Here is an 8580-nt window from a genome sequence, read left to right as displayed (position 1 = left end):
ATCGGGCATTTAGGGCATTCAGCTCAGTATCGTATGCAACGGTCTGTGGCAGCTCTGTATTACAACTAACCCTTTTGCGATTAGCACATCATGTCCAAAGTAGGCCTGTAAATTCAATTTTTCTCCTATATCTGACTGGAGCAGAGCCACGGAATTAGTAAGTCAGGGAAGGTCGTAGGGCCGCATCTACAGAAACTATGACAATCCAGATTAAAACAATATTCCAGTCCACACCATGTATTAACAAACAGCCACAGTAAATTTTCGCATTAATATCAGAGTAAGGGCACAGGAGATCTACTACGGTAAACCAGTAGTAGGTCTTTAGCTAGGATCAAGCCATAATATCCATTATAGAACATGACCTTTGTCTATACACCCATCCATCCTACAAGACAGATGTCATATTTTTGCACCGGCAAAGTCAACCCGGAAAATACATTCTGGACGAGGTAATAAATACACCGCGGGTATACAGCACATGTTTTTATATGTATTAGATTTAGGATTCTTAATGCATAACGCGCTTTATCACTTAATTGCAGGTAGGTGTGGGAATCCAGGATCGGTTAAGTCCAACAACTTACCTAGCTCTCGGGAAGAAGACACACAGGTGCATTGTTCAGAAACCAGACCCAGGATATTACAGTGAAATCCGCGGATTTCCTGGTGAGTTTCAGGTACATGGGTGCATGGGTTAATTCAACTTGAGGTTTTTTAAGTGATTGCCCATTTATTATCTTGATAAGGCGACAGTGGTCGTTAGAAATTTGATATTTTTGTAATCTCTGTTTTGAAATTGGAATGAAGTTCAACATGAAGTTTTACTTTTATAACTACCGACACAGATAAAGCTTTATGAAAATATTAGTGGGGCACTCTTAAGCATTGAAGTCTTTCTGGCGGGGTCAAATATGTCCATAATATTCAGTCATAAGCGGCACAAGCCTAGCTCATATATAAAACACTTTAAAAGCTGACGGGCGGTGGATAGGAAAGGGTGTACAGATCTATTTCATATCCGGAATGTACAAGGGAATGAACGCCACCTAAATCTTACCAACTTTTACTGCGATTTGTAATTCATGATAAAATTGTTATACACAGTCTCTAATTGTGCAAATGAGATAACCTTTTTTCATGATTTACTTCATATTTCTTGACAGTCTTATTTTAAACAAAGAGAGCTATTAAAGCATTTTATGATAAAATATGCACATGTGGTCCTGATTTAAATAACAATATTTGAATATGCCCATGTTCACTTGACTTACAAATGAATTGAGTGCACCCTTACGTTAATTAAAATCGTATGTCATTCCAGGGATATACGCAAACGACGCCGTTTTAAATATATTTCTTGCCTCCACCAATGAAGCCAAAGCGGTCGGCTTCGATCCACACCCATTACTCGCTCGGATCGGACACAATGGTATTACATATTTCCAATCTAAAAGATCTAGAAATGCAAAGATAAACTTATAATTGTTTTACTTTATTTGGACCAGCAGGGCCTATGATTTATAAAAATGAAAAACGTGTTTCGTACAGTTTTTCTGCAAATTTAGTAACTCCCATAAATTACAACTCCTATAGATTAGTAACTCCTATAAATTACACTATTTAGTAACTCTTTTAAATTACACGCTTGTTTAGTCATTCCGGGGCGGTGGCGGCGCACATCCTGTTACTCAACAACTACATGTACCTCTAGTATGATCACCATTTTTTTCGAGGTGGCCAAATTAACCATAAGGTATTTTATGTCATTTTATGTAACATGGTGTCATTATGTCACCTTTGTGGGCTAAAACCGTCGGAGGGTTGTTATTGTACAACTAAACAACTTTTTTTATACATATTCAATTGCAATTGCAATTTTTGATCGCCGGTCTTGGCTTTAGAATAATTTTTTTTCAATTTACAGCCAAACTAACAAGTTGTAAAATGACTAAAATGTTTAAATGAACACTTGCTGTAAAGCAAATTTAGAGCTTTGATTACATTTTTGTCAAAAAAGAGAGTTAGAATAAATAAAGAATTGCATATATTCCATGGAATGTAATCAATTTTTGAAGTATTTGCACTTTAGCATATAGCTTTTTAATGTTGAAGTTTGACTTATAATTCCTGACTTTTGGTTTATTGAAAAAATCATGTTGCCATACAAAGGAGTAACTGACGGATATGCTTGTCAAGTTAGAACATCGATATTTTAAACAATAACGTTTCAGGTTTAACATCAATACAGCTCAAGTATCTTGATGTATTTTTGATTGTTTAACATGTACTATTGATTAATGTATAATTGAGGTTGATTTAATGGCGTCAGTCATAAAAATTTAACTTGCCAGACCATATCATTAGCTTACGTTTAACAAAGTTAAGTGTTTTCAAAAGTGTTCTTGAAATACTTTCGAAGGTGTATGATGCCATTTTATGCATTCCCCGGCCCAAAGTTGCCAAAATTCGTAACTAAATGGGGTTAAAGGTGTGTCCTATATAAGCGTTTACAGTGACGAAAACTATTTATGTATTCCCATAAGAAAACAGTCTTTTAAAAATTCACATTATCAATTTCATTCTCATTTAACATTACACATTTTTATTCCGGTTTGATGCAATGATATTGTTTTGACATAATTTTGTGCAGAGTTTTTCCTGTCCGCTCTTGGGAGGCTCCGTGTGGCAGCTTGCAGCTTCTGTGCAGTCCATCACGTGAGGGGAGGACCTGTTCCTGGTAACTACTCAAGATACCGTAAACCTGACAAGCGGTTTAAGGCAAAGCTCAATAACTACAACCTATATATGCATAACATTGACTGTGTAAAAACACAATGGGTTGTGAACAAAATTAGAAAACAATAATCACTTGATTTTATTCCATATAATGTACAAGTAACAATACACAAACTACACAATCCAGGCTATCATCCCTTATTCGTAATAATTAATACATAGTTATTATCGGAATTAACCAGATCTGTATTTATGATTAAAGCCAAATTCAATGTTCATCATTTAAGGTCAACACAATTAGATTCGCCCTGTATTGTAGCATTGGTTAATTAAAGCGTATTTCCTAATAAATTATGTGTTAAAGTTCACCGTAGCCTTTTTTTTAAATTTGGGACCCTTACTCGACATTCATTACAAACGATGGCACCTCGTATCTATCAGGCTTGACATCGTATCTATCAGCATTGACGTAAATTTTCACCTTGTGAAGGCATTGGTCTCGCTCAAAATAGACTATCTTTGACCTTCTGTATCTCACAGAAAATAGCACATATTTTATTGTCTCTAACATATTTCATAATCCATATATTAACAAAGAAAATGATATAAAGTTTTGCTCCAAATGTTTTTGCGGTGAGCTGTGGTAGAAGGTTAAAGATTGCCTGTTTTTGTAAAATTTCAAAATTAAATTCTGAAGTTTGTTATTTTTATCATGTGGCAAGGAAAGGTACCTTGTGCACACGAAATATTCTTTCTCGATTAACAAAGGGTTATCATGATAATTTTTTAAGATAGAAAAGTTTTATTTTCATTTTTATGGTTTCAACTTGTACAGTATTCCTGTGGCAGGACAATGCTGACTGTTACCACTGTGGCACTGTGGTAATCCTGTTACAAACCTGCAGGCAAAAAGGAGAATTTTTATCAAGGGAATTGTCCGACTCATAATGTGATGAGGGGCCTTCCAATAGAAAGTCATTCCCAAATGTCCAACATATAAATATATATGAATATATATTAATATGTATGAATATGTATGAATATGTATAAATATGTATGAATATGTATGAATATGTATGAATTTATTTGAATATATATGAATATACATAAAGACCAGGCCTAACAACTGCATCTTTTTCTAAGATGAGGCATGACCACAACCTCCGTAGGAGCTGACATAACTGTTGATGACTTGCCAAAGTATAGAAAGAAATAAAAAGCCAGTGTCAAACGTAATGGTATTAGAGTACTTTAGTCTTCAACTTTTCAAATCTATTTGAGAAAAAGTCACAAGTTTGGTGGTCCTAGCTGAAACTGTTCAGATATTACACAACAAGAAAGTGGGCGCGGGCCTCAAAACACCGCCCCTCCCCATATGACTGTTACCATGGTAACCCGTTGTCAGTCCAGAAGGAATCATCTTTTGTTAATGCAACGTAAGATTCCTTGCCACATGAAAAAAATGCTTGAGATTTTGTTGTCTTGATTCTATAGCCAAGATATGGATGCTTTCTTTACCTATAATGCAGTGGTTGCAATTCTTCGACAATGGAATAGACCTCATTCCAGATACATGATTCTATTCTCGCGAGAGCGCATCCTTGGCGTGACCACGCGTGACCTCGCACGAAAACGAGACCGCAGTTGCGGTGAGGTTTCCCCTGACGCGGCCTAACAATGGAGTCTTCCACATTCGATAGCGATACTCCAACTTCAACGATGAGTTTTGCCCGTCCAGTGTAAAATATTGCCGGAATTACTGCTTTCACGGGTAGAGAATGTTGTTGTGGGCATGTGGGATCGATTTCGACGGGTAGAAATGCATGTTTCTTCCGACTTTGAACAGTTTGGACGGGCGGCATTCAGTAGCGTATGTGATTCACTTTGTTTACATGCTACGTACGCAGCAAACTCATATAATATCGAGAAAAATATCGAGTTTAGCCGGATATATAGCCACAAAAACCTAAAAATGTTGGCCCTGGAGTCTTGTGGGTGGAAATTTATGGAGTGTTCAGCGATTTCTCCGTAGATTTATCGGTTATAGCGTCTAATGTCCGGCCGTACGTAGAGTGAAACTTTCGTAACTTGGGGAGGGGGGCGGTTGTTATTCTAACGTCCCCCGTTTATTATTATTATTTGTCGATGGAACTTTACTAGAATAGAACGGTACAAAAACATAACTTACCTTGGTGAGATCCTGTTGGGTAGACATAGGTCTCTTGAACGAAATTTTGGTGGTCGCCCTGAAGATTCATCGATTACAACGTCAAAGCGCCCAGCCAGGTTTTTAGCACAGTGCGCGGGCCGGTGTTGATCGGTATGATTTAGGGCAGCAATAGGGCATGGGTAGTCTTTGTCCCACGGTGGTATTAGGGTGGTGGTGGTGGGTGGGAAATGCCGGTGAAGCGTTTCTGTTGGGGAGAATCGGGGCAGCATCGGGGCAGCACATGGGACAATTCCGCCCCAAACACTCCCAATATACCGCCGTTTTCCACCTGACGCCTGAAAGCTGTCAGAATGCTGCCCAAAAAGTGGGAATATGGTGGTTCAATGCCTGAAATGTATGAATTAAGTAGTCTTTTTTCCTGCCCCAAAAACAACCTATAGACCACGGGAAACACACCACGGTTGTAATGACGACATGCAACGTTCCCAAGACTACCGACGCCACGGCTTTGAGTGGCGTGATAACGACGTACGTTGCCATGGCGACGGTTTCCGTGGCTACCGGAATGATTGACGTCGGCGGTAACCACGTGCAAAAACGGAGTAGGCGGCTCCGAGGCGTTTTGCCAGCGTCCATTCCGTTTACTAGTAATTGTTAACGTCGATGTTTACGGATAGTCTTACAGGATTGAAATATAAAAAAAATGCATATCGTAGATAATTGATTAAAAATGAAACGTACTACGTACATTTTCAACCGTGTAAAATTTGTATATTTTGAAAAATAAAAGCTCCCTTTACATTTCCACAGATTATTTCCATAGATTACATGTATAGTACATAGTAACACAACGACATACAGCAAATGTCAATCTGAAACATATATCATAATATCATAATAACAACACAACATTGTGGGTTTCGATCCGGCGCCGAAAGGCAGCCATGTTTCGCAAGCATGAACGCTACTGAACGCGCTAAACGATTTCGCGGCATAAAACACCATTTTTACCTATTCAAGAAAAGAGTGCAACTAACAGCTGAAGTATGTTCAATACAGGTTTCATATTGTGTACATATTAAACATCAATTGTACACTATTCTTGTGATTGTATTGAACAACATTTGTAGGTTTTACGAAGGGTTTTAGTTTTACACACTAATCTTCTAGTTTAGTATCAGACGCTTAGGCTTAGTCTAAAGGCGTTATTTTTGGAGCGTCAGTCACGCCCTGTAGTGTAGCGGCGTAAGACAGTGGATGGTAGTTTTAGACTCGCGACGCCGAGAGTTCGAATCCCGCAGGAGGAATTTTTTTATTTTTTTTTTGTCATACTGAATTTATTGTAAATGATATCCTGTATTTAACGCCTTTCTTGAATAAATAAATGCTTTAACTATTGTCTTCTCTTTTTCAGGATGGCCTTGTAAGACCATGCTTCGGGATACAGTTCAACGGGCACAACGATTTGTGCATTTCTTTTATTTGTAGTTTTCACGTTCCAGTTCTGTTCTTGACCTTTTGTTCTTTATCCAATTTCTACTAACATGTTCCTGTTCATTAAATGTTCCTAACATCTGACTTGATAATAGACAAGTGATAATACGTTTTTTTCACAATTTACAAACACATGTAACTGTTTATTCGAAATATCTTCAATATATTATATACATTCAAAATAATATTTTATCGATGTTGCTGAGGGGGTTCCTTCAGATCACAGCAAAGTGGCATCGTCAATTACTAAGTAAATACTATATAAAACTAGTAGTAATAGGCCGGCAATAACGAAGCATGAAAAGTAGACCTGTGCTGTAGACCTTGGTACCTTTAAATCAGGTATGAAGTCATGCTGTCAAATGCAAATACATTTTGGAGCAGGTAAGTACATCGCACCAACGTTACAAGATATGGCGGCCCATGTGCACAGCTCAGGTAGGTCGTACAATACACCCATGTTTACGTCATACGTAGCAGTAATTTCTTACTTTGCGTGTAGTGACCTATATGTATAGAAAGGATAAGACATCTACGTCCACAGAAAAACGAAATTATCTTAATAATATAAGTTAGTATAAGTAATATAAGAACAGATTAAACTGGCAGGTCCCGCCTTCCTCGCGAGTTCTTGTTGAATAGGCGTCGGTTGTCGATACACCATGGCGACCATGTACTTTATCCGAAGATTCGCTTTGTCCTGAGTAATCTGAAAAGGAAACATAACAACATTATTTGTATATTATTTGCAGCCTTCGATAAACCAACTCTAACTAATCATACATTCACCTAAATCTATAGTACAATTACCAAGAATCCAAGTTTTATTTTTCCTAAACCTCATCTGTATATAGTTTTTTGCTTGGTACAAATTCTTTATGTATTATAGTGTATATGAGGGTGTGTATATAGTGTTTGTTTTGCCTATTGTAACTTTTATTTTCTGTACGCAAACTCTTTCAATTCAGGGATTCTCATCCCTGCTGCAAGGTTTGCTTTTGGTGTTGAAATAAATAAATAGCAAAGAATCGATGGAGGAAGCTGCAAGTATACTAGACGTTTATACAAGTCATGTACATCTATAAATCCCGCCAAACTGATCGATTATGTGCATGTGTGTGCAAGCTTGGTCAATCCGGCGCTTTCATCAGCTAGACTATTTCCCACGCCGATGTCAAGCAAATGGCGCCACTGCGTCACCGCCCTTCTGTCGGACGGTAACCTGATCTCCTTGAAGTTGAAAGCCGCCACTAATAGTAATACGAAAGTAGTCCTTCACTTGATGGGACGCCTCAGCTAGTGTTTTGATCTTTAGATTAATTATTGTCATAATCAATTACCAATTAGAAAACGAACGCTTTCATTTCAAACAAGGAACGTCAGTTATGATATATAGCCCTTTTGAGAATTATGTTGGTGGCCGTGAGAAGGGCCGGTGGTGCATGGAGACAGCATTCAGCAGGGGAGCGCCTCCGCCGCCACTCACGGGAAGCGGTTGGTCGCTGGATGGTGCGGAGGAGTCGATGACGAAGGAACGAAGGAGGTGCATGTATGATGTCCTGAGGTACATGTATGATGTCCTGAGGTACATGTATGATGTCCTGAGATGCATGTATGATGTCCTGAGGTACATGTATGATGTCCTGAGATACATGTATGATGTCCTGAGATACATGTATGATGTCCTGAGATGCATGTATGATGTCCTGACATGTATGATGTCCTGAGGTACATGTATGATGTCCTGAGGTACATGTATGATGTCCTGAGGTGCATGTATGATGTCCTAACATGTATGATGTCCTGAGGTGCATGTATGATGTCCTGAGGTACATGTATGATGTCCTGACGCACATGTATGATGTCCCGAGGTACATGTAACATGTATGATGTCCTGAGGTATATGTATGATGTCCTGAGGTGCATGTATGATGTCCTGAGGTACATGTGTTCTGAACAAACTTAGAACACATCTGGAATCTTTATAAGTAGCCTTTATTGTGTAATTCAGTTTTTCGTACTATTTGTGAAAAATAACAATTCTGAAAGGAAGTAATAAAGACAATAAGGACAGCTATTAGTCAAAGATAAGCGGTCGGCTGACGATATTTCCAGTGCCACTGCTTCACCGCCCTTCCTGCCGGAACGGTAACCTGATCTGCAAAGCTGCCGCCACC

The 8580-nt window shown here is 38.5% G+C and overlaps 1 long non-coding RNA gene across 1 annotated transcript; it reads left to right on the top strand.

Moving 5' to 3' along the window:
- Nucleotides 1-3598, top strand: LOC109470491. The gene is made up of 3 exons (XR_002140262.1): nucleotides 1-669; nucleotides 1325-1432; nucleotides 2654-3598. It is a non-coding gene; the product is annotated as an uncharacterized LOC109470491 (long non-coding RNA).
- Nucleotides 3599-8580: the final 4982 nt, after the last annotated feature.

This window comes from Branchiostoma belcheri, unplaced genomic scaffold (genome assembly GCF_001625305.1).
Source record: "Branchiostoma belcheri isolate BF01 breed outbred unplaced genomic scaffold, Haploidv18h27 scaffold227, whole genome shotgun sequence".
NCBI classification, from domain to species: Eukaryota; Metazoa; Chordata; class Leptocardii; order Amphioxiformes; family Branchiostomatidae; genus Branchiostoma; species Branchiostoma belcheri.
This window is presented reverse-complemented; position numbering and strand designations above follow the sequence as displayed.